Source organism: Herpailurus yagouaroundi, unplaced genomic scaffold (genome assembly GCF_014898765.1).
Source record: "Herpailurus yagouaroundi ecotype Mexico unplaced genomic scaffold, PumYag 198, whole genome shotgun sequence".
Lineage (NCBI taxonomy): Eukaryota > Metazoa > Chordata > Mammalia > Carnivora > Felidae > Herpailurus > Herpailurus yagouaroundi.
The window spans coordinates 8,715,068-8,739,568 of NW_024412429.1; the positions used below are offsets into that span (position 1 = coordinate 8,715,068).

The 24,501-nt window shown below is 44.1% G+C and overlaps 2 long non-coding RNA genes across 2 annotated transcripts in view; one reads left to right on the forward strand and one right to left on the reverse strand.

Annotated features, from left to right (window-relative positions):
* LOC121013231 (uncharacterized) overlaps positions 1 to 3,680 on the reverse strand; it is a 7,263-nt gene extending 3,583 nt beyond the window's left edge. The window contains exon 1 of the long non-coding RNA XR_005782585.1: positions 3,556 to 3,680. This is a non-coding gene — a long non-coding RNA (uncharacterized LOC121013231). The remainder of the gene's footprint in view (positions 1 to 3,555) is intronic.
* LOC121013233 (uncharacterized) overlaps positions 1 to 23,627 on the forward strand; it is a 163,400-nt gene extending 139,773 nt beyond the window's left edge. Inside the window, exon 3 of the long non-coding RNA XR_005782588.1 lies at positions 23,276 to 23,627. This is a non-coding gene — a long non-coding RNA (uncharacterized LOC121013233). The remainder of the gene's footprint in view (positions 1 to 23,275) is intronic.
* Positions 23,628 to 24,501: the final 874 nt, after the last annotated feature.

A 24,501-nucleotide genomic window follows, 5' to 3' on the forward strand; every position in this document is an offset into this window, starting at 1 on the left:
TCCCAAAAATAAATAAACGTTGGAAAAAAAAATTTTTTTAAAAATAATAAAAAATAAAAGCATACTAAAAAGTATAAAACTTTTAAATAAAGAGACTGAGAAAATGGAATGATAAAAAATAGTCAATCCAGGGGCACCTGGGTGGCGCAGTCGGTTAAGCGTCCGACTTCAGCCAGGTCACGATCTCGCGGTCCGTGAGTTCGAGCCCCGCGTCAGGCTCTGGGCTGATGGCTCAGAGCCTGGAGCCTGCTTCCGATTCTGTGTCTCCCTCTCTCTCTGCCCCTCCCCCGTTCATGCTCTGTCTCTCTCTGTCCCCAAAATAAATAAACGTTGAAAAAAAAAAATTAAAAAAAAAAAAGTCAATCCAAAAGAAGGCAAGAAAAGAGAGGAAAAGAGCATGGAGTGAGTGGGACAAATAGCATATTGTAAGATAGTAGATGTAAAGTCAAATATATTGTAATTATATTCAATAAAGGTAGACTACTTCAGTTAAAAGACAAAGATTTTCTGGCTTGATTACAAATTGAAGTCAAATTATATTCTGTTTTCAAGGCACAAATTAAAGCATAAGAATAAACACAGTTTGAAAATAAAAGAGTGGAACCCATTAAACTCTGTAAACAGTGGCCAAAGGAAAGCTGGTAAATCTGTATTAATATCGGACAAACTTGAACTTAAAGCAAGTTAAAAAGAAAAAAAAAGAAAAAAAAGGAAAGAAAAAGAATTACTGGAGATTAAGAGTTACTTCTTACTGATTAGGGATTCAACCCATCAAGAATATAAAATAACTTAGCATTTATAAGCATCTAATTATATGGCTTTAAATATTTGAAAAAAAAAGTGACGAGAAGAACTCGATGGAGGTTTGGGTAAATCCACAGTCATACTGGAATTTTGTAACAGGTCTCTCTCAGAACTGATAGATCAAGCAGACAAAAAATCTATAAGTCTAGGAGAAATTTCAAAACCATGGTTAAAAACCTGACACACCAAAAGAGGTGAAAGAATATACCTAGTTTCAAGTATATATCGAATTACAAAAACTCAGCCCATGGGAGGCCACAAAGCAAGAATCAACTTCAAAAGGTGAGAATTACAGAGGGTGTAATGTGACCACAGTTCAAAAGCAAAAAGGTCACTAGAAGATCACCATATGTTTAAAAATTAAGAAAAATATCTAATAATCCACAAGTAAAAAAGAACCTCATCCAAAATACGTTTTTTAAAAAACATATTTTTCAAACACATGTGGGATGTAGGGAAAGCAATGCTTGAAGAGAAATGTTCACCTTAGAATGTTGTACTAGGAAAAGATACAGCCTGAAAAGCATTCCAGGAACTAAGTGTTTGTCTCCAGAAATTAGAAAGAGAAAAACAAAACAAATGCAAAGAGAGGAGAAGAAAGAAAACAATAAAAACAAGGGCAGAAAATGCTGAAATAAAAGCCAGGCAGAAGAGCCCAAACCAAAAGTTGTGTTTTTCGAAAAGATGAGTAAAATTGATAAACCATGGGCAAGGCTGAGCAATTCAAAATGGAAAGAAGTCACAAAGGGCTGCTACTGGAGATGATGAGAAAGGTGGCATGGAGGCCAAGGTTTAAAGACTAAGAGGGAAGTGATGAAGGGGAAGGGGCATGCCAGGCAGTGAGGAGAGGCTGGACCAATGGCAGTAGCTGAGGCCACCGCTGCTTTTGGTGAGGAGCACCGGGAGAGAGGGTGGCCTTCCGGAAGGGCAGGATCAGGGGCAGGCCTGGCCAGGAGGGTGTTGACTGGGCAGGGTACACTGGGAGCTATGGGGAGCCACTGGAGGATTTTAAGGCAGGGGAGAAGTGACACAACAGATTTTCCCTGTAGGGTGATGGTTGGCAGCAACCTGGGGCACGATCAGGAGATAGGGTGGAGTGTGGGGGGGGGGGGGAGTGCAAGGTGGGCGGGGAGTCCAGGCAGAAAAGATGAAGGCCTGGACCAATGGAGCAGGAGGAGCAGGGGAGGGTGCAAGGGGTGGGGTGAGACTTGGGTTAACAGCTTCCAAGCTGAGGACAGAGGAAACACTATTTAAGGGGTGAAGGGCTAATCATGAATCTACAAGTGGGGTGGAGTGGAAGAGAAACAACTTCCAAAAAGAAGGGCATTGCACATCATGTGCACCCTACTGGCCATCAGGACATCACTGGTAGTGGTAGGAGACTTCAGAGAAGAGTCTCGTTTCTGTGGATCCTGAGTAAGTGGAGCCCGATGCGTGGAGCAGGGGAAGTGTGGCCGGGAGCTTGTTGAGCCATGATGGCAAGGAGAGAGCACAGTGCCTGAAGGCAGTGCGAGCTCACGGAGTTTTTAAAAGATGGGAGACGTGAGCTTTCCTTCTTCCACTCCCTGTAGTCTCCACCTGAAACATTGAAATCAATGACTCACATTCTATGACAAAGATTTTCCAGCTATCGATCCAGGCTTTCCATCTCCTCCCTCTTCTTACATATTAATGGGGAAATGTTTTTGAACCTACCCTCACAATTATTCTTTGTGTGCATGTCTGGTTACTTTATTTACCACATAAGAAGATGGGGAGACCAACGCTTTTAAGAATTTCAAAAGGCAGAGAGATCAATTTAAAGGATCACCAGAGGTGTTTCTGCCAAGGGAGTCTATGAAATGTTTAAGTCAGAAATGGCCAGTTTACATGTCAGACTGGTATTTCTCAATCCCATTTCCTCCCTGTAACATATTGTAATTGAAAGATACCCAAACAGATGTTTTCTGTTATATGGATTCAGTTCCAAAGTTTTCTTCATATGCTGCTCACAGACAAATAATCCCTAAGGACCAAGAGGAGCCAATAATCTTCATTTTTGTTATTGCATATGAAAATATTTCAGGTTGTGTGGTTAGATTAAATTTGTTTCTGAACAGCATTATTATTAAAAATGGATCCTCTCGGGGCGCCTGGGTGGCGCAGTCGGTTAAGCGTCCGACTTCAGCCAGGTCACGATCTCGCGGTCCGTGAGTTCGAGCCCCGCATCGGGCTCTGGGCTGATGGCTCAGAGCCTGGAGCCTGTTTCCGATTCTGTGTCTCCCTCTCTCTCTGCTCCTCCCCCGTTCATGCTCTGTCTCTCTCTGTCCCAAAAATAAATAAACGTTGAAAAAAAAATTAAAAAAAAAAATGGATCCTCTCACCTTCCTGTGCACATTTTAACAATTAATTCTTTTGCCTTGTGGTGAAAATTCTAATCATTCCTTTTGTGGTCGTCAAATTATTTATTCATTTGCTGTGGCACTGAGATTCTCTTTTCCTCAACCAAATTATATCCCACTGACCCATGGAGTTCCTCACAAGAGATGCTCAGATTGCCCAAGTGTGTGTTCAGGCGCACCTATTAACACAACAAGCCTTGTGTTTTCTTGTTGGACCGATGTTCCAAAAATGAAATATTTAGAATGGAAATAGTGGAAACATTGTTTTCACAAAGAGGGTTAGAAAAACCACTGTCTAACTAGACTCTATCAATATTGCTTTACATCTTAAATTGCTATATCTCAAAGTCATTCTAAGGTCAGAGCTTACCATGAACAATGGCTTGGAAAATAAGAATAGCCTTCTCTGGGGGTCCTGAACGCTGACTCAAAGGATGGGAAGGAGACAGCACTGGCCATGGGGGAGGTACTGAGCAGCTCATTTGCAGTATAAACTTCCTGGGGTCTGGACCCCAGAGTGTTATCCAATAATGTCCTTTGTTATCGCCATGGTTTTTCTGCTCATCAGTAAATGAGGGCAGGAGAGATGGAGAGATGGCTGTCAAGGTGCCTTCTAGGGTTAACATTGGTGACATTAACTGTAACTCAGGCGTCTGGCTGAGAAGTTGGAGTTCCTTGCTCCTAAATACAGAGATTTCCCGTACTTTTTGCTGCTGGTGGAAGATAGGGCCAGATTTTTCTGGCTGAGTGGACAGGGCTCACATAACCACAAACACCATGACTGAATCTGGGAAGGAAAGGCCAGGTGTGGTGCCCAGAGGGCACCTGCAGGGTATTGAAATCCAGACTTCATTATTTGTCCATGCCTGTGTTCATTCCCTCAGCAAATGATTATGGAGTCCCTTCAAAGTGGTGGGCATTGTACTAGGCACTAGGTAGACTATGGTGGACAATATAGACATCATCTCTAGCCACTTAAAGCTTCCAATGCTATTGGGAGGTGTTGAGTAGGCAGATGAGCTATGTCATTGAATGTTGTCATAAATTCCATGAAAGACAGGCATAAAATCCTATGGGACAGAATAGCAAAGGGACCATTGGTAATGGCGGGGGCCATTAGAGGTTAGAAGGGTGAGAGGTCAGTGAAGGCCTCTCTAGACAAATGCATTTGTCAGTTTGACAAGAGGAGAAAGAAGGGACAATAGCCCAGCAGGAGGGTAGCATGTGTGAGGCTGAGAGGGGAGAAAGGCCATGATAGGATGTGAGAACCAAAGAAAGTTCATGTGATGGGTGAGAGAGGGAGGCTGGGGAAAGAGACAGCTGGTGGTGGTGGCTGGGGGCCCAAGAAAAAGCTCTTCTTTAAACCAAGGACAGTGGAATCTAGAGGGTGGTCTTAAGCAGGAGAGTGACATAATTCCACTTGTATTTAAAAAATATAATTCAGGCAGCTTGGAGAGAGGACCAGGACTTGTTCAGCATAGTGGGATGCAGGAAACAACATGAAACAGGGCAGGGTGGGGGGTGAAACTGCCCCGTCAGAGGGCTAAAGACCACCATCTACAGGGGCCTTGGCTCCCTGTCTCCACTGTATTCCTCCCTCCATAATGCCATTCTGCTCTTGAGAAGAGGGAGCACCTCATGGAATACAATGAAGACTTTGGGCAAATGATTTCTCCAAGAATTGTTTTTCTTCACTCCAATGGTGGGTGAAGGAATGAACTCACTGAGCAAATGCAAACAGAAAATGTAAATTGGCGCCTTCTCATGCCTCCAAATACCAAATTGCGTTGACTTCCTCATTTGTGCTCCAGCTGCGTGTGAGGTGAGTCCGGAACACAGCAGGGGCTGTAGGCCAAGGATGGTCCCACATGCGGAGAGGGACATGCTGGTCATCAGGGACCACGGGACACATGTACTTGAATGCAAACAAGACCCTGACCTCAGAGATTTGTGTCTGGTGCTCTCACACACGCCTGATAGTCTCCAGGACTGAGTGATGGGGATTTGGACATCAAAGCCTCTTGGTGAGTAGAAAGAAAGAGTATCTTTCCTGTCAACAGCATTCAACATTCCAATAGCAAGGTGCGGAATGCTGTGGGGTCAGGTTTCCCTGGATCATGTGTGTCTCAGAAGGGCCATGCACTGGCCAACCTAGGAGTCCATTTACCCTGCTTGTTTAAAAAGAAATGGGAAAACCATTTGATGAAAACCCAATTTTCCTTAGCGAAAGAAGAGAAGGAAAAAGCTGATCCAATATCCTTGATGTGGGAAGGAAAGATAGATTGCTCAAGCCTGTGATAGAGTGAGCCCTTTGTGAAGTGGAAATGAATCAGATCTTACTGGTCTAACAGGACGGGAAACACCTAGATATTCTTTGGCACCATTTAAAAAGCACGTCAACATGAAAATCCCCAGGTAGCAATATAGCTAGAATATTCTGTCATGTGCACAGTCAAGGTACATGTGGGATCAGCAAGGTGAAGAGTCTTCTTTCAGTTTTGTGTCCCAGAGCTGAAGCAAGTTATCGAAACGTTGAATACTGAGAACAGCTTAAAGGAATTCTTATCCTGTTTTTGTGCAAGCCCGTGGAGAAATCCTTCCTTTCAGTCCTCCTGTGAGTGAAGATGTGGTTTAGAGGATGCCAGGAGCAAAAGAACTATCTGAAAGAGCTTCCCACCCTGCAGGCTCCTGAGATTTGGGCTCCATTGCAGTAGGGGTGACTTTATTTGTTGAGGATTGGAGCTCATCTTGGGGAGCCCATTTCTTCATTGGCTACCACCTCCTCCTTTTCTGAACTGCTTCCCCTCTGACCACTGTGAGTGTTTTCCACAGGTTGCCTCCCCCCCTTGGCCCCCCCCCCCCCCCATCATAAGTCCCTGGGCCAGCACCAAAGCCATTACCCTGGTGGAACACTTCCAATGGGGCACCCTTTCCTCTACTGCAGCAGAAACTCACCAGCATTGCACCCCTTCCTGCAGTGCTCACTCCATGCGAGTTGCCACTGGCTCAACAGAACTCTAAGCCAGGCTGCTGGGCACTGGAGCCAACAAGCATCTCATTGAGGTCAGCGAAGAACAAAACTCTACTTGTTTTCAGAGCTGTCTTGATTTTAAAATTTGCCTTTAGGGGCGCCTGGGTGGCTCAGTCGGTTAAGCGGCCGACTTCGGCCCAGGTCATGATCTTGCGGTCCGTGAGTTTGAGCCCCGCGTCGGGCTCTGTGCTGACAGCTCAGAGCCTGGAGCCTGTTTCAGATTCTGTGTCTCCCTCTCTCTGGCCCTCCCCCATTCATGCTTTGTCTCTCTCTGTCTCAAAAATAAATAAACGCTAAAAAAAATTCTTTTTTTAAATAAAATTTGCCTTTAAAAAGCAACCAGACAGAATTCATTCTTTTCAAAGCAGGCTCCTGTTCTGGAGGAGACATGCCAAATGGTCTTTGAGCAGACATGGGAACAGTGGAATGCAAAGCTGAGGCTGTTGTGTAGACCTATTATACTACTTTGGGTGAGTTGATGGGTTTGGCAGCAGGATCCTGGCCCAGTCCTTCCCAAGGACGGAGTCAAGGCTAGGATGAGGCTCTTCCTCTGTCTGTTTCTAGGCCACATCCTACCTCCAGCGTCCTGTGGTTCCTTGTCCATGTTCCATGAAAGTGATACATGCTCTGGGCCAACACCAGAATAAAGGAGGTGTTTAAACAGGAAGTATTTGCTCATTCTCTTTTCCCCATATCTAAATCATATTCTTCTTTTGAGCCTCAGTGAACACTGCACCTCCTCCATGAGCTTTCCATGAACTCTGCTTCCTCTCCTCTGTCTTATTCAAGCCAGGAACTTTTTCATTCAGAAACTGCTCTCCATTGCTGGCTGTGCTAGATTGTTCCAGGCCAACTTGGTCAAGCTGGGAGCTACGGTTCCTTGAATTCCCTTTCCTGGGTTAGATTTGGCCAAAGGAGATTTGCATGAGATATGGAAGGCAGGCGTGAAGCAATGGCCATTATTCTTAGAAGTTCACTGTGGTCCTTTCTGGCTTTCTATGTGAAGATCCACCATCATTCCTTAGGGCTCTGTGACAGAAACATGGCCGGCAAAGTGATAATTGAGTCCATTTGCTTTTTCTCTTTCTACCCAGCTGACCATCTTTCAGAGGCGGCCTTTTTTCAGATGAGAGACCAGGAAGGGAGACTCTGGGGAAACTAATATCTGATAGTGCCCAAGACTCTTGTTTCATGGATGGGTAGTCAGAAATGTTGACTATAGGGACACCTAGGTGGCTCAGGTCATGATCTCATGGTTTGCGGTTTGAGCCCCACATTGAGTTCACTGCTGTCAGGGCAGGGACTGCCTCAGATCCTCTGTTCACTGTTCTCTCTGCTCCTTCCCTGCTTGTGCTCTCTCTCAAAAATAAATTAAACATTTATAAAAAAAAAAGAGGAAGAAGAAATGTTGACTACATATGAGGAACAGTAAGTAAGCTCCTGGAATTTCTACTAGTCCTTATGTTCATGGAATGTGCAAGTCTTTCTAAGACTTGCAAGACCAGACCTGGGGGTCTGATAGCCCAACGAATAAGGTATGTGCAGTATTCACTCTTTGCCTCCCTCCCTTATTCTTTTCTTTCTGTTGTAAGCATGTTTTGAAGCCTTACGATCTTCAAAGTTACATGCCATGTACAAAAAATAGAGCAACCTGACGGTAATGTCAAAGATCCTGTGAAAGAGTTGTTTTTAAAGTACTGTAGGGACATAGAGGAGGGATGTAGGGATGAAAACCTTCCCTAGCAGAAGGCACGCAGAGTGGCCACGACCCGCTCTGGAAAGCTACAACTGTAGCATGCCCCACTACACAACTCCTGGGGAAAACCCTTCTCTGTGCCGCCCACTGACCAAAAGTGACTAACCTTGACTATTTCACTACTTACTTGGGTGCTTTTGAAAGCTCACCCCAAATCAGCTGCATTCTCACCCTAACACAGGCCAGTGCCATAAAATTCCTCTGTCACTTCACTTCTCAAGACATGGCTGAGACCCTATTCTTAGCACCCTCTCCCTTACTTGGCAAGAATAGGCATGAACCCCGTTTGCTTGTTTGAACGGGTTTTCGTGGTTACCGTTGTGAGGACTATCACAATTTATTCTTTACAACAGTGTATTTTTCATTTTTAAAATATCTAAAACGTCTGTCTGGTCATTATTAATCATCTTCTGCTGCTCTTTCATTTTTGTGATTCTGTATTTTATTCCTTCAGACACTTGATATGGAATTTATCTATGTGTGATGATTTTAGTATCTAAAGTCCTTGGGTGTGAGCCTGAATATGCTGGTTTTGTTTCTGTTAACTCACATTCATGAGGACTTTTCCTTTGTGAATTTGATCTTTTGTTATGAGCCTGGATTTGTTTGATTTTCATGTCGGAGACTCCTGAGAGCCCACATTGGGGATGTTCCTCTAGTGACTTGCATTTGCTTCTTCCAGGATCCAGGGCAGTGTTGTGTCTTCAGGTTTTCAGACTTGCAGGGATTCCCAAGTTCATCTTTTCCCTAAGCAACAGGTGCACCGTTCAGGTTTTTAGTGTAGAGTTATGTTACCATTGGCTCTCATGTCGACCATTCCTAATATATTTGTTTGAAGCTCATGGCTCTCTGCTCTGATTTCAGCTCAAAGACTGAAAAAAAATCTGTCCTTGGAGATTTCCCTTGCTTTCCAGAACCCAGCCATTAAAAAAAAAAAAAAAAAAAAAAAAGCATAAATCCCATTTATCTGGGATCCAGCTCTGTAGAGGGAGGGGTCTGAGCACTGTTGGTAGAGCCCCGTCTCTCCAGGACTGTTTCCCTGGATAACCCAGCTTGACTGAGCCCACAGAGGAAGTTTACCTCCTTTGCTATATTTTTAGCATCAGCACTGCTCTATAATTATACACTGATGATGCACAAATGGATACTGTAGATTAAGAAAAGACACTTTCAAAGCCTATTTTATTAAGCATTCTTGAAACTGTCTGTAAATGTCACAGAGTAAGACTTGAAGAGTTTTCAAACAGCTGAACACAAAAATAGTATGTATTGCCTGGTTCATTCTGTGCCTGCTTCCTTCTAGGGCAGTTTTTAGACTGTCTTGAGGCCAATATTCTTTTTAACCTCTAAAGTATTTTGTGTTGGAACTGATTATAGAAAGTCAACATTGAGAATTAGATTTCCAACTCACTAGTCTAGCAAGAGAAGTCCCATGTAAGCATAAAAGCAGTGAGTGAGATGTGACCAGTCTACTTATTAAGACATTGCAAGAAAAGTAGTTAATTTCTTTCTCAACCTTTTGTTTGCCTCTCTGAAGTGTTAAGAACAAGGAAGGCAAACCAGATTATTAAGTTGCCATGCCTGGTGTTAATAAAACCCAATGAAAAAGCAAAAGCCAAGCCAAGCCAAGCCAAGCCAAGGTAACATGTGGAAGGGGATGTGATTTTTAGCACAACCATAGCATTTTTTGTTGTTGTTGTTGTTAAGGGTCTTCCAAGTTCCTCTACACAATGATTGTTCTCAGCTTGAAACTTTAATAAACACAAGTCTCAGTTACACAAGCATTTGCCTGGAACAAGAAGTATTAGAGGCGCCGTCCTTAGATCGGAAGGCTCTAAGGATAATTAGATAATGGTCTCAGTATGCTCATTGCATAATTATCTGATGTACATTAGCCTTCCAAAATAAGAATTATTTTGCTGTTTTATCCAACAAAAAAATTGGACTTGCTCTTTAGTATGTCATGCGTCACAGTGCTGGTACATGCTCACTTGGCTGTCTCCCTCTTCCATGGCACTCTGACCCACTCCCAGAGGGGCCAGGGAGCCCATATCCTTAGACCTCCTTGGATCCCCAGGGTAGAGCCAAGTGGAGCTCAGCAGCCACTGCCAGTGCATTCATGTCCATTGAAGGCTCCTGTGTGCTATCCATTAGTGTTAAATGAATATCCTGTCTGGTGACAAGTGACTCCCAAAGCTCACGGTCTCTCGTTCTGTCCACTAACTTCCTGCTGTGGCCTCTGATGGAGCTTCCAAGGTGAATAGTGACAGGGCTGTGTCTCATTACTACTTCTAAAAGATACCTCAGATGTTAAGGCTTTAATAACTGAGGAATATTTGCCCTTAAATATATTTCTATACAATAAAGTAAGTCTTCTACATCACAAGGGTAGATATGTATTTATAGACATCTATAATTACACTCAAGATATGTTCACTTTGTAAAAAAAATGTGTAAGCACTTTTGTGTTTTTCTGACTGGCCTGCATGCCCATCAAAAACAAACAAACAAAAAATGGTTCCTTACTCCTAGCGGACACTGTTTCTGTGAGAATATCTCTGTTGTCACGCAGGACGGGAAATACCAGCCCCACCTTCTCCATGTCCTCTCATGGTTGAGAACTGGCAGACTAGTTTTACATAGTTTTTGAGCCATTTGAGGAAAAGGTCAGCTCCAAATCATTAGGTTCTGACCTATAAGCAGGGGAGGGTTAGGGTAAAGAGGGTCCTTAGAATTAATCTTTCTGGTATCGGATGTGGCTGTCATGAGCTACACGTACCTGTACATCTACCCACCCAACCATAGCATTTCCCAAGTGCCTATGATGTTGCCCAAGTCTGTAAGACTGGGTTTCTTTTTCAACTTCTTATTCAGTCCTTAGAATTATAGGACCCAGCATTTTGTCATATCTCCCAAATCAGATTCCGTTCCATAAACCATTTGTGAATGATGTAAATTATTTTATCACACACAAAAGTTTCAGGTGTTATGTTGAAAGTATTGCCCAAACTGGAAGTCCAAGTGTGCAGATTTCACGAAAATATTTTTATTTAATTAATTAATTAATTAATTTATTTATTTATTTATTTATTTTAACGTGTATTTATTTTTGAGAGAAAGAGAGCATGAGTTGGGGAGGCAGAGAGAGGGAGACACAGAATCTGAAGCAGGCTCCAGACTCTGAGCTGTCAGCACAGAGCCTGATGTGGGGCTTGAACTCATGAGTGGTGAGATCATGACCCGAACCAAAGTCGGACGCTTCACTGACTGAGCCACCCAGGTGCCCCTTTATGAAAATGTTTTAAGAAGATCAAAGAGAGCTTTAGTGTGTGTAATGCCACCAAGCCACCAAAGTCCCAAATTGGGTATTTGCTTCCCACCTCTTTCTCCAGCTTTTCTCTGGCTTCCCATGGCCTCACCTTCCTCTCAGTTCTGTCCACACCTGTCTGTGCAACCTTGCTGGGCTTGGCCTTTGCTACCTTCTGGATTCCTCTTGTTGTCTCCACATTTTTCCTTTTTATGACTCAGAGTAACTCGGGTTTCTTGACTTCTTCGATCTTGAATCTTTGCACCTGCCACTCTGCCTGTAAAAAGATCCTTCTGGGATCTGCCCTTCTTAGCAGGCGATGGGGTCATCGGCCACAGACATTATTTATGTATGGAATGTGCCTAACACAAGTGCAGGCACCCAGGCAGTGCCTAGTCAATGGTGGCCATCATTGTTATGACGATGGTCATGTGGCTTCCCTGGCTGGACCCTTGCATTCCAGCCTTCCTTACCGGCATCTGTGGTGGCCTTGAGAATGTTCCTGGCAGATGTACTAGTACAGAGAGCATCAGGGTCGAGAGCCTCGCTACTGCATTTGGGCTCCAATGCTGTGGTTATGCCAAGGCCTTATTTCTCTTAGGTTGTCCCATCGACTGCAGTAGGGATGCTAAGGCAGATTTTTTTCTGGAAGATGTGGACTCCTTTATCACCTGCCCTTGACTCAAAGACTCCCTGATGACTTTGCAAAGTGTCCTTGGACACCTGCACTGAAACCTCCTTGCTTCCCTCCTTCACTTGGGATCAAGTGTAGCTGTGGTGTGGTGGCTCTCAGCCTTCCCTGCTCCTTTCTTGCTCCTTTTCACACAGTCCCTTAGTAAAATTTTTGCAAGTTTAATCCCATCTTAGTATATGCTTTTCAGAGAACCTAGACTAACATGGCACCTAATGCTGGGCTGGCTCTTTTCACTTTTTATCCCTGTATCACTATGTGCCAGTTGAACATCTACTCTGGACCAAATACCCTTCTTAGGTCCATGATGCCTCCTTGCACATGAGTGACCCTGAGCATCTTTTTCTGCAAAGTGCATGAATGCAGCCTGGATCAAACCTGTATCCACTCCTGTCTCTGTTTTTCCTCTTCCCCTCCTTTCTCTCATTCTCTCCTATTTTCCCTCTTCCTTTGTTTCTCTATTGCCCTTTCTCCCTCTCATTTTGTTTCAGATATAGTTTTTTAAAAATGTTTGTTTATTTATTTTTGAGAGAGAAAGAGAGGGAGGGAGAGAGAGAGAGCTCACAAGTAGGGAAGGGGCAGAGAGAGAGAGGGAGACAAAGAATCCAAAGCAGGCTCCAGGCTCCAAGCTGTCAGCACAGGGCCTGATGAGGGGCTTGAACTCATGAACTGTGAAATCATGACCTGAGATAAAGTCAGACACTCAACCAATTCAGCCACCCAGGCACCCCCAGATATAATTTAAGTTACATAATATCCAGCAATATAACATTAAAAATAGATTGTAACAGACTTCCAGTTAAACAAAGAAGTTTGAACATTTTGCTTATCTTTTCTGCCTTCTGAAATCCCACCAAAATGGTAGTAAAGGAATAACATGTTGTAAATACACAAGGATTGAAAGAAAAGGACGGGAGATTGTGTCTAGAAGTTAGCACTTTGGAAACTGGAAAGAAGAATGGAGACAAATAAATGGTTTGAATCCCAGAGATGGCTACTACTTAAGTCTCTGGATGGAAAGTGAAAAAAAAGTAAGATTTCTCTTGTCACAGAATCCTGGAAAAACCCAGGAATTAGAGCATTAGGTCGGGATGCAGTTTTGGCTGAAAACAGGAGTAGTGATGGAAAGCTAAAGGAGAATTAGGGCTTCAGATGGTTTCGTTCACCCTGTATCACAAGGCAATCATGGGTTTGCCCATGATTCCAGGAGAAGCTGGGAGGTTTACTCTATGGGGATATTGAGCTAGATAGCCTCTAGATTTGGGGACACTGAGGATAGCTGAGGGATGAGGGTCTGAAATTATATATTTTTTCAAAAAGGATGAAATAAAAATGAACATATTGAGTTTATAGAACTCCCGATCCCCTTCAGTCCCCAGAACTGACAGTCAGGCTTACACACTTACACAGTAGCTTTGAGGACTCTCTGTAAGGACACTGGTCCAATATGAAATACAGTTGACCTTTGAACAACATGGTTTGAGCTACATGTTTTGTTTTTGTTTTTGCTTTCAAAAAATATAGTGGAGTACTGTAAATATATTTTCTCTTCCTTATGGTTTTTAAAATAACGTTTTCTTTTCTCCAGCTTACTTTATTATAAGAATGTAGTATGTAATACATTTGACATACAATATTGTATTAGCTGACTCTTTATATTATTCGTAAGGCTTCCCTTCAACAGTAGGTTGTTAGTTCAGTTTTGAGGAGTCAAATTTATATGTGGATTTCTGACTGGGTGAGGAGTCAGTGCCCATAACCCCCATGTTGTTCAAGGGTCAACTGTATTTTAAATACTGGCATTTAGGGATCCAGTGAAACAGCCAATCTTCTGTAATGAATGTCTTTTAGAGTCTCATCTGTAACTATAAACAGTGAAGAATTAATATAAAACCTTTAACTGAGCAACACAGATTGAAACAGAAAGGACAGACGATGTGCCACTGAACAAAACAAAACAAATGTAACAAATGACTTCAGAACATGGAGCAAGAATAAAATTCTATAGAAAAGAATCATGGGGCGCCTGGGTGGCGCAGTCGGTTAAGCGTCCGACTTCAGCCAGGTCACGATCTCGCGGTCCGTGAGTTCGAGCCTCGCGTCGGGCTCTGGGCTGATGGCTCGGAGCCTGGAGCCTGTTTCCGATGCTGTGTCTCCCTCTCTCTCTGCCCCTCCCCCGTTCATGCTCTGTCTCTCTCTGTCCCAAAAATAAATAAACGTTGAAAAAAAAAAAAAAGAAAAGAATCAGACACAATATGAAAAGGGATTTAGACACTTAAACATATGGTAGCATAAAACAAAAAATCAGATGATAAAGCTGACAAATATCCAAAAAATAAAACAGAAAGACAAGGAAAGGAAAAGTGAGCAGTGAAAAAGAGAAAAAAAATAGAGGATTGGGTCAGAAGATCCAAATGATGGCCATTTCAGAAAGAGTGAGCAGATTAAATGGAAGGAAGAAATAAATTAAATAAATAAAAAATATCAAGAAAAGATGTCCAGAACTGAAGAACACAACTGTCCAGATTAAAGGTATATGAGTGCCCAACATAATGAAAGAAATAAGGCTCACACCTAGACACAGCTTTGTTAAGTCTCAGAACTGCAGGAAAGCAGATAATCTTTTAGAGAGAGAGAGAGAGAAAACTCAGTGGGAAATTGCCTTTGAAAGTTAGGAGGAAGACCTACCCTATGACCCAGCAATAGCACTGCTAGGAATTTACCCAAGGGATACAGGAGTACTGATGCATTGGGGCACTTGTACCCCAATGTTTATAGCAGCACTCTCAACAATAGCCAAATTGTGGAAAGAGCCTAAATGTCCATCAACTGATGAATGGATAAAGAAATTGTGGTTTATATACACAATGGAATACTACGTGGCAATGAGAAAGAATGAAATATGGCCTTTTGTAGCAACGTGGATGGAACTGGAGAGTGTGATGCTAAGTGAAATAAGCCATACAGAGAAAGACAGATACCATATGGTTTCACTCTTATGTGGATCTTGAGAAACTTAACAGAAACCCATGGGGGAGGGGAAGGAAAAAAAAAAAAAAGAGGTTAGAGTGGGAGAGAGCCAAAGCATAAGAGACTGTTAAAAACTGAGAACAACTGAGGGTTGATTGGGGGTGGGAGGGAGGGGAGGGTGGGTGATGGGTATTGAGGAGGGCACCTTTTGGGATGAGCACTGGGTGTTGTATGGAAACCAATTTGACAATAAACTTCATATATTGAAAAGAAAGAAAGAAAGGAGAAAACAGAACTTGTACCACTCTTTAAAGAGACAATGAAAGAAGCAAAACAAAAGCAGAACAAGAGTAGAACAAGCTTGTGTTCACCACGGTAACCCAACAATGTGGGTCTGGGGACCCAACAGTGTGGCTGCCTTTCCACTCTTCCCCTCTGGATACATGGTGAGGGGATTAGCTGGGACCTCAGCTCCCTGTTTCCCTTCAGCCCACGTCGTGGGGACAGTGTCACAGTATTGGGAATAATGCCACAGTTGGGCTTTTGGATGATCCCAGACTTGCTACCCTAAGTACACAGAGGTATAAAGTTTCCCACATTGACTACTCTGAGTCATTTGAATGTTTGCGCTCTGTTTCTTTTTTTGTTTAATTACTTTATAGTCACACTAGATAGTAAATCAGCAGCAGAGCTGGATTCAGAACTGAACTCTCTTGACAGGAAGCTGGGTACTTCTGGGCGGAAGCATGAAGAGACTCTGAGATAGTCTCCATACGTCTCTGGCTCTACATCAGCAGTGGGAGATGGTGGCTGTGTGCAGCACAGGGATCCCCACCCTGGTCTGTGTTAGACAGGGATCACGAATAAGAAGCGAACCTTTGTTTAAACTGTTTTTTAAGGTTTTGGTGTCTTTTGTCACTGCAGTATAACATCTAGCCTATCCTGACTGGCTCAGGTTACTCCTCGTCCTTCACAGTGCGGGAACTAAAATGTCTATACTTTGAAATTGATTGCTGGGAGGTCAAAGAACTAATTTACTTCTGCTTGAAGATTGAATTCTTTCTGTCAGGCATTCACATTTTCTCTGGAGGTCCTGGAGCTACTGATGGATAGTGAGATTATATGCCATGGAATGATAGCATTCTGTATAAACTTTCCTTTATTCTAAAAAAAGACCCAGAAGGAATCGTCGTTCCAAGAGACTCCCTCTTACATTTGTAATCATGAATGTCAGGGGTCTTAGTTAAAGGAAACATAGGTTCAAGGGAAGTTTGTGAGATCACAACTTATAAATTTCCCCCAAAGCTTATCATCAGTCTAGATCATAGGGGAGGGATCCACAAATATTTGTATAGGTGGTTAGAAAACACAGGCTATCGTCTAGTGAGTGGTGGTGCTTCTCTGGATTTGGACACATTTTTGGCTCCTGTTGTCCTGGCGCTCGTCCAGGACTTTCCTCTCAGTTTCAGCCTTCCCTGGAGACCAGATGCTTCAGCTCCAGCTGAGGGCCTCCGGGGAACAGATCCTGGTGCTTCCTGTAGAGTTGCAGCTGCCCTTTAATTTGGGGGAGAGTAGGACTTGCTGGTGAGTTGGTAGCTGAAGTGCTTAATTTCCTTTCTGGAAAGGCTGGATCAAGTCTCTTCTTTGGGTTAAATTATAGCTCCCCTGAGTCTCCATTAATGCCCTTGGCTTTCTGTCATGTTTTGTGGTCGCGTCCTGTCCTAGGAGCTACTGGGGTAGTATTGAAGCTGTTATACCCATTATTGCCATAAAAGCACGGTAGCCAACAAAGGTGTCACAGGAAAAGGTTACTATGACAAGCACTCCAAATGCTGGGAAGCTCTGTATTCTATCATCACTTCCTGCAGCTCAGTCACCTGGAATGCCGTTTGCATCTGCTCATTCCCATTGTGACAGCCATGGACTAGATCTCTGTCTCATCAAGTTTGGAGCATTTGTACAAGCTGCCCAGCCAGCCTTCCTGCTGTCACTAGGCTCTTCTGCTTTTTTCTCTAGGGGCTCTTATGGATTGTGCTAGACAGAACTTCTTTATTCTAGATAGAATACTGAAAATGTTGACTACCTAAATTAGGAAGATGAGATGTCCAAAGCCAAAGGACAGGGAAATGGCTTGGTCTCAGGATTAACTAGAACCCAGAGACTTAGAAACCACCAAGAATCTCTCTCCCTCCTTCCTGTCCATCGTGCAACATTCTCCTCTGCTCAGCAAGCCAGAGCACTGGCACCCACATGGTAGGAACCACAGTCATCCAGTGACCGAGCTCCACATCTAACAGCTGCAACACCAGGGGAGAGGTGGGTTACGGAAAACATTATTGCTATGGAAATATGTGGATGAAAGTGGGGTGGTGGGAAATAGTTCCCAGAAGAAAGAAGGCACTTGTCTGACAAACAATAGGTGCCTGTTACTCAAAGCAGCGAGAAGAGTCTTCCTTCAGTGCTTCCATTCCTACCACACAAGTCACCAGCCTTCATGCAGCCTGCTTGTTTCTGTCTCCGAATTTCATAGATAGCATTTGTCCACCATCTTGAAATATCCCTGATCTTTGGAAAGCAGTCCTAACTTCTTTTTTCCTACAAAACTCACCTTCTGCAAAAATATTTTCAAGTAACCCTACCATATCCAGACAGCCTTCCAGCTTTTGCTTGTTGTAGAGTTTGTTGAGTAAATTAATAAGTGTACACAAATATAAATGTCATCTCTGGTCTCACACCTCCTGGAAATCTTGGAACAAATGACTGGAGCCCCAATTCTCCTGGTTCTGAAGCTTGTTATGAATCCCTGAGGGGGTTCAGGTGCCTCTCACAAAATCTCTGCACTACACAGAGTTGATCCTGGCATAAAAACTACCACCTTTGGGGCTCCTGGGTGGGCTCTACCGGTTAAGCATTCAACTCTTAGTTTTGGCTCAGGTCATGACCTCACAGGTTTGTGAGTTTGAGCCCTGTGTCCATGGTGGCGGCGTGGAGCTTGCTTGGGATTCTCTCTCTCCCTCTCTCTTCCCCTTTCCCTCTCTCTCTTTCTCTGTCTCTCAAAATAGATAAATTAATTAATTAATAAATTAATTAATTAAAAAAACCTACCACCTTTGTGTTGTAACAAAGCAAGGCAAACAAAACCAGTACGTAACCACTCGCACAAAGTATATGTGGGCCTAGCAGACTTTACCAGTGCTGTCGTTATGGAGACTGAATGGGGAGGGGCTGCCTCTCAGCAAAACACACAATTCAAAAGCCAAAAAAAAAAAAGCTTGACTCTTGATCCACTTCTGCTGCTCTGCCGTTGACCCTGGCCCTTCAAGGCCCTGCCTCCTCCTGTTAACACTTTTCTTTTCTTTCTCTTTTTATTTTATAATGATTTTCTATTTGAGTGTAGTTGACACACAATGTTATATTAGTTTCAGGTGTACAACACAGTGATTCAACTTCTCCATATGTTATGCTGTGTTCACGACAACTGTAGCTACCATCTGCCACCATATGCTACTATTACATCATCGACTGTATTTCCTATGCTGTGCCTTTTCTCCCATGACTTACTCATTTAATAGCTGCAAGCCTGGGTCTCCCACTCCCCTTCACCCATTTTGCCCATCTTCCCCCCCTTCCTCTCTCTGGCAACCCTCAGTTTGTTCTCTATATTTATAGGTCTGATTCTGTTTTTTGTTTGTTTATTCATTTGTTTTGTCTTTCAGATTCCACGTTATGAGTGAAATCATGTGGCATTTGTCTCTCTCTGTCTGACTTATTTCACTTAGCACAATACCATTTGGCTCCATCCCAGTTGTTGCAAATGGCAAGATTTCATCCTTTTTATGGCTGTGTAATATTCCTGTGTGTGTGTGTGTGTGTGTGTGTGTGTGTGTGTGTGTGAGAGAGAGAGAGAGAGAGAGAGAAAGAGAGAGAGAGAGAGAGAGAGAGAGAGAGAGAGAGAGAGACCACATCTTCCTTATCCTTTCATCTATCAATGGACACTTGGGCTGCTTCCGTATCTTGGCTGCTGTAAATAACACTACAAAACACATAGGGGTAAATATATCTTTTTGAGTTCATGTTTTTTGTTTTCTTTGGGTAAATACCCAGGAGTGGAATTACTGGATTAGATGGTAGTTCTATTTTTGATTTTTGAGGAACCTTCATTCTGTTTTCCACAGTGGCTGTGCCAGTTTGCATTTCCACCAGCAGTACGAGAGGGTTCCCCTTTCTCCACATCCTCACCAACACTTGTTTCTTGTGTTGTTGACGTTAGCCATTCTGACAGGTGTGAAGCAGTGTTTCACTGTGGTTTTGGTTTGCATTTCCCTGATGATGAGTGATGTTGAGCATCTTTTCATATGCTCTTGACACTTTCCTATTTCTCATCCCCCCCACCAACCAAAACTGATAGATTATCTCCTCTTTCAGTTCATCTTGCTGCTCTCAGTATAGAACAAAAATTGAGGCAAAAAGCTGGAAACAAGTACGTCAAAGGTGCTTCACTGCCCATGTGTCCAGCCCAGGTGACTGCTTTCTGCTCAGGTCCTAACTCCTGGGCTAATGTACTGTGACTGGGGAGCAGAGCTGCTCTGGATGAAGAAGGTGGGCTGGAGTCATGCTCCCAGAACAGGGTTGCATCCTGGCAAGGGTGTGGACTCCGCCTGCAGTGGGTGGGTGACTCAGGCAGAGGGTGGATATAAGGAAATGGCCTGTGGATGGGCATGAGCGTTAAGTTTTGTTTCTTTTCTTATAGATGACTAGGAGGGATGTTCCTGAGCAAGAAATAGTACTTTCACCATGGAGCTAAATATAACTTTTGAACAGGGAATATAGTGACTCTGCCAGGGGAGGGATTCCAGGCCGAGCTGGATGGGCTAGGGATGGGGCAGGCCAGGGATGGGAGGCTAGGAATGCTTCTCAATGGAGCTGATACATGGACCGAGTAGAAGAGCTGTGGACCCAGCTCGCCGGCAGCATTTCCCACACAAACTCAAGAGGATGTAAAAAGAAGAGAAGACAGCTGTGATCGAGGAGGCAGAGTATGCTGATGGAAAGGGAAGCTTGTCTCCAAGAGGCTGAGAAAGTGGCGAAGGACCAGAAAAACGATTAGTTGGAAACACCCCGCAGTGGAGCCCAAGTGCCGCTACTTCAAGTGGCAAGTTGAATGGCGGCCGAGGCCAAGGTTCTTCCAGTAGTTCAATGTGTGGGAACAGAATGGAGCCCAGGCAGGAAAAGACGCTGCTTCTCACAGGACTTCAAAGGCTGAGGGCAGATGCAGAACTGAAGGTAAGAAGAGGAAAAGGACAGGGACCCGGAGGCAGACCTAAGAGGAAGACCTTCAGATGAGTGCTCCCCAAACGTGCCCAGTGAGTAAGTGCCATGGGGCAGAGATTATGTGGGTCTTGCTCAGTGCTCGCTACAATGTCTGAGTACACCGAGCACACACAGTAAGTCCTCAAAACACACTTGTTGGTAAAAGCACAAGAGTGCTCCAAGAAGATGCATCATATAATAGGTGTCATTGCCAAGTGTGTTTGGGGCAAGCTCCAGTAATGCTTTTCTCTTTAGGGAATGTTCACATCACGTTAGCAAATTTAAAGCTCTGAGAAATCCTGAAGGAAAGAAACTTGTCTAACTTTCCTTAACCTGGCGTTTGCCACTTATTTGGCCAGAACTTCCCCCCAATCCCAGTTGTCATGACACCTGTTGACACTTGCAGGGAAACGGGAAAGTACAAAGAGAGAACCAGGAAGGAGCTGGAATCTGTGTCAAGACAAGGAGAGATCTGAGATGGTGGGTTCTGGGAGAGTGAGAGGACACGGCGGGTAGAGAGGGTGAACGTGGTAGGGCCTGAGGAGGGAAGGGCACGAGGCTGGACCCAGGATGTCCTGCCCTCCCTTGGGTGCGTTTGCTAAGAGAAGTGGCGGCAGAACCCGCAAATAGGGAAATTTGGGGGGGAAAGATGCCTAATAGGGTCAAAGGTTCAGTGTGTTCAAGAGGAGGCAGGATCCACACAGTAAACCTCATGCTGAGAGCTCACAGGCCTTTGTTAGACCAGGAGGTGCTCGTCAGAGATGTATCACATGGCTCCCCGGAAGCAAAGGCATTTTATGTCAATGTCTACGTAATTTCTTCCTTCCTTCCTCCCTTCCTCTCCCTCCCCCACCTCCTTTCTTCCTTCTTCTTTCTCCTCCCTTGCCCCCTCCCTCCCTCCTTTCCCCAAAAGGAGGATTTGTGTTTCTTTTCCCAGTAATATGGAGACCATGTTAAAAATATCCTTCCTCTTGATCCTCTGAGTCTGGACGTATCCTCATTCACTCATTTGGTCAGTGTTTGAGGCAGGTGGGGGAACACAGCCCTCAAGTTTTACATGAGTAGCTCCAACGTAGCAGTAGATTCAGTAATAATATAAAAGAATAGCAAGATAATCTAATTAAATTCCAAAGTGGAAAGTTTATACCGGTGACTTTTAAACTTGACCATCTACGAATCACTAGGAAAATTAAAAACAAAACAAAACAAAAACAACAACAACCTATCCCTGAATGCCATGCCTGAGTCAGAAACCTGGATTTTTAACTTTTACAATTGTAAGAGCACCCCAGGACATTGTCACGGAGTTTGCTCAACACTGAACTGTGAATTAGTGTTTGGAAAATACTGTGGACAATAGACCACCTCTCTGAGATCAAGGACGGAGCTCTATCTGACCAGCTGAGTTATCTATCATGCCCATCCCACTTACTGATGAGGAAGGTGCAGAGGAGGAAGCTTAGCCGCCATGACCAGACAGATAGCCATCGGCCTGGTCACATGTCCTGAAAGTCGAGAGCCACACATGCTGCATTTCTGCTCTATGTGCCTTGAAGTGGAGAAGGTGGCGGTGGCCTGCTGCAATCTTATTTGGTCCCGTGACTACCATGAAGTTTCAGTCTCCATGCTCCACACTTGCCTGTTCAAGGTCCACCTGTTTCCCCTTTCACCAAATTTACCTGTGTGAGCAATGACACTGGAGACCTTCCTCCAGGCTGTGATAGATTGTTGAAAATTGCTGGCAAAATAACTCCACGATGCTGACGCCAATGGTCTTCCTTTGGAGCCCGTGTTCCCGAAGCGTGCCTTTTGCTCCCGGAGTGTTTTCAAAGCACGTGGCATTGCTCTGGGGCAGGCTTTTACTGTTAGCATCCTCATAACTGACACTTCATCTGGGGCCCCGTTTACTTTTTTCTATCGTTAGTCATGCACACAGAGCCTACCACCATGGCGACTCACTCAAAATAACTCATTTGGGGGACTACAAAGAGAGCCTTTATCAGCCCTTTTTTTTTTTTCCCCAACGTTTATTTATTTTTGGGACAGAGAGAGACAGAGCATGAACGGGGGAAGGGCAGAGAGAGAGGGAGACACAGAATCGGAAACAGGCTCCAGGCTCTGAGCCGTCAGCCCAGAGCCCGACGCGGGGCTCGAACTCACGGACCGTGAGATCGTGACCTGGCTGAAGTCGGACGCTTAACCGACTGCGCCACCCAGGCGCCCCTATCAGCCCTTTTAGTAACACAACCCACATTAAACAGTTCAGTTTGGCTCCTTAGATATTTCTTCTCAAATCAGGTACACGTTTTTGGAATCTATATTGAAATACTACATATTTCCCTACCCCTCACCCCCTTCAGTCTTTATTTATTGCTTTGGTTCGGTCCTGGATTTTCTCTTCAAGCTGTGGGTAAGGAGAGCCATGGAGCAGTTCATTCTTTATTTTGAAGTGACAGAAATGTCTGATTTCTCTCTGTTTTTGGGAACATTGAGCAGTCACAGGAAATCAAAAGCAGAAAATCTGAAACCTCTTAAAAGGCGATTCCTCCTGTTCCCCTTTCCTCCTTCCTTCCTTCCATCCCTCCACACTTACTAAATGTCCATCATGTACCAGCCATTGTTCTAGGCTCTGCGTCAGACACAAAGGTGAGCCAAGTATAGACCCTGCTTTTCAGTGTCTCCCAGTCTTCCAAATCTTTCCAAGAAGACGGCCTGAGAAATATATAAAATTGCTTTCATCGGTGTGAAACTATCCCGAGATGTCCCAGCGTGCTTTAGCGGATACCTTTTCCTGCAGGCTCGTCTGTTCAGGGCACAGTCCTAGAGAGGTGCAAGACCTAGGACTTTATTACTCATAGCAGGTGCCGTGAGAAGCAGCATTTTTTGGTACTGGCGCCGAGCCCCACTTCTGGAGGACAAGGTGAAGAGGGCCCGATGGCCCCTGTGCATGTGGTGGCTTGCATTACAGGAAAGGATTCCTGTGTGGAGAGAACCTAAATCTTTTTCCTGCTTGCTTCTTTCATAGGAGAACTTACCCAGCCTCTGAGACTGATAGGCATGGAGATTCTCCCCCCAGCACACCTTTCTCTTGCCCTCTGGAAATCCAAATAAAAACTAAAGCAGCTGTCAAGTGTAGAAGTGAGACATAAGTGCCCCCCCCACACCTCCGCCCAGGTTAAGGCCCCAGATATTGTCCCTGCTCTGCTGGCCGTCCTTCCCTACTCTGCCTTCTTCTTACCCTCCTCCATATTCCCCTCGGCTGGGAACATAGACCTGAGACTAACGGAGTGTGAGCTCCTGCCTGAGACCCATTTATCAAGAGCTGGGGGCCAACTACGGTCCCCAGCCAAGTTCCCCTTGCAGTCTGTTTTGTGCATCTCTGGAGCTAGGAATGAGTTTTAGATTTTTAAAAGGTTGTGTGTGTGTATATATATATATATATATATGAAAGAAATATATATATATGAATATATATATGAATATGCATATATATATGAATATATATAGATATGAAAGAAAGAATACAAGAAAGAGACAGCCCACAAATCTACAATACTTACGATCTTGACCTTTATAGGAAAAGTTTGCCAACACCTATCGTAGAAGAAATTGGCATGCTATAAGGAAAGGGACCCATGCAGAAGATAGCAGCTATGTCACCCCCAGAGCGGATGAAGGTGCTGGGGGACAGGGTAGCAAGCCACCTCTTTATGTGAGGAATGTTGCTTACCCCCCAGGCAGAAAGCGGACTGTATGTCCTTCCTCAGGTCTTAGAAGGTGCAGATCTCTCAGACTCTAAAAATCATAGTCTCTGTCTCTCTGCGTCTTTCTGTCTGTCTCTGTCTCTCATACTGTTGGGAAATAAATCAGAAAAAGCGAAGAAAAGAATGCGAATTATTGTTCCAATTATGCTATGTGATTCAAACGTGTCAGGGACCTTGGCTCATCTTTGTCTCCTGGTTAAGTGCAGCTACAGCATCAATTAGGATTTAGATGATGTTCTCAGATCTGGGGAATGAATTGCTGAGTGCCAGGAAAATACTACCACAGTGTCTGTGCACGCACAAGCTAGCTGGACAGCTGCACAAACGGATTTCCTTCGTGCTGTCCACCATCTGAGCTCTGCAGAAACTCTCTCCTCTCAAAGTCAATCCGGAGTCCCTGAGTCCTCAGCTCCCTGTGGTACCTTATCTTTTTTAATGTCTCTGTTGGACTAAAGATTTAAGGTTTTTTGCTTATACTTCATTTTAC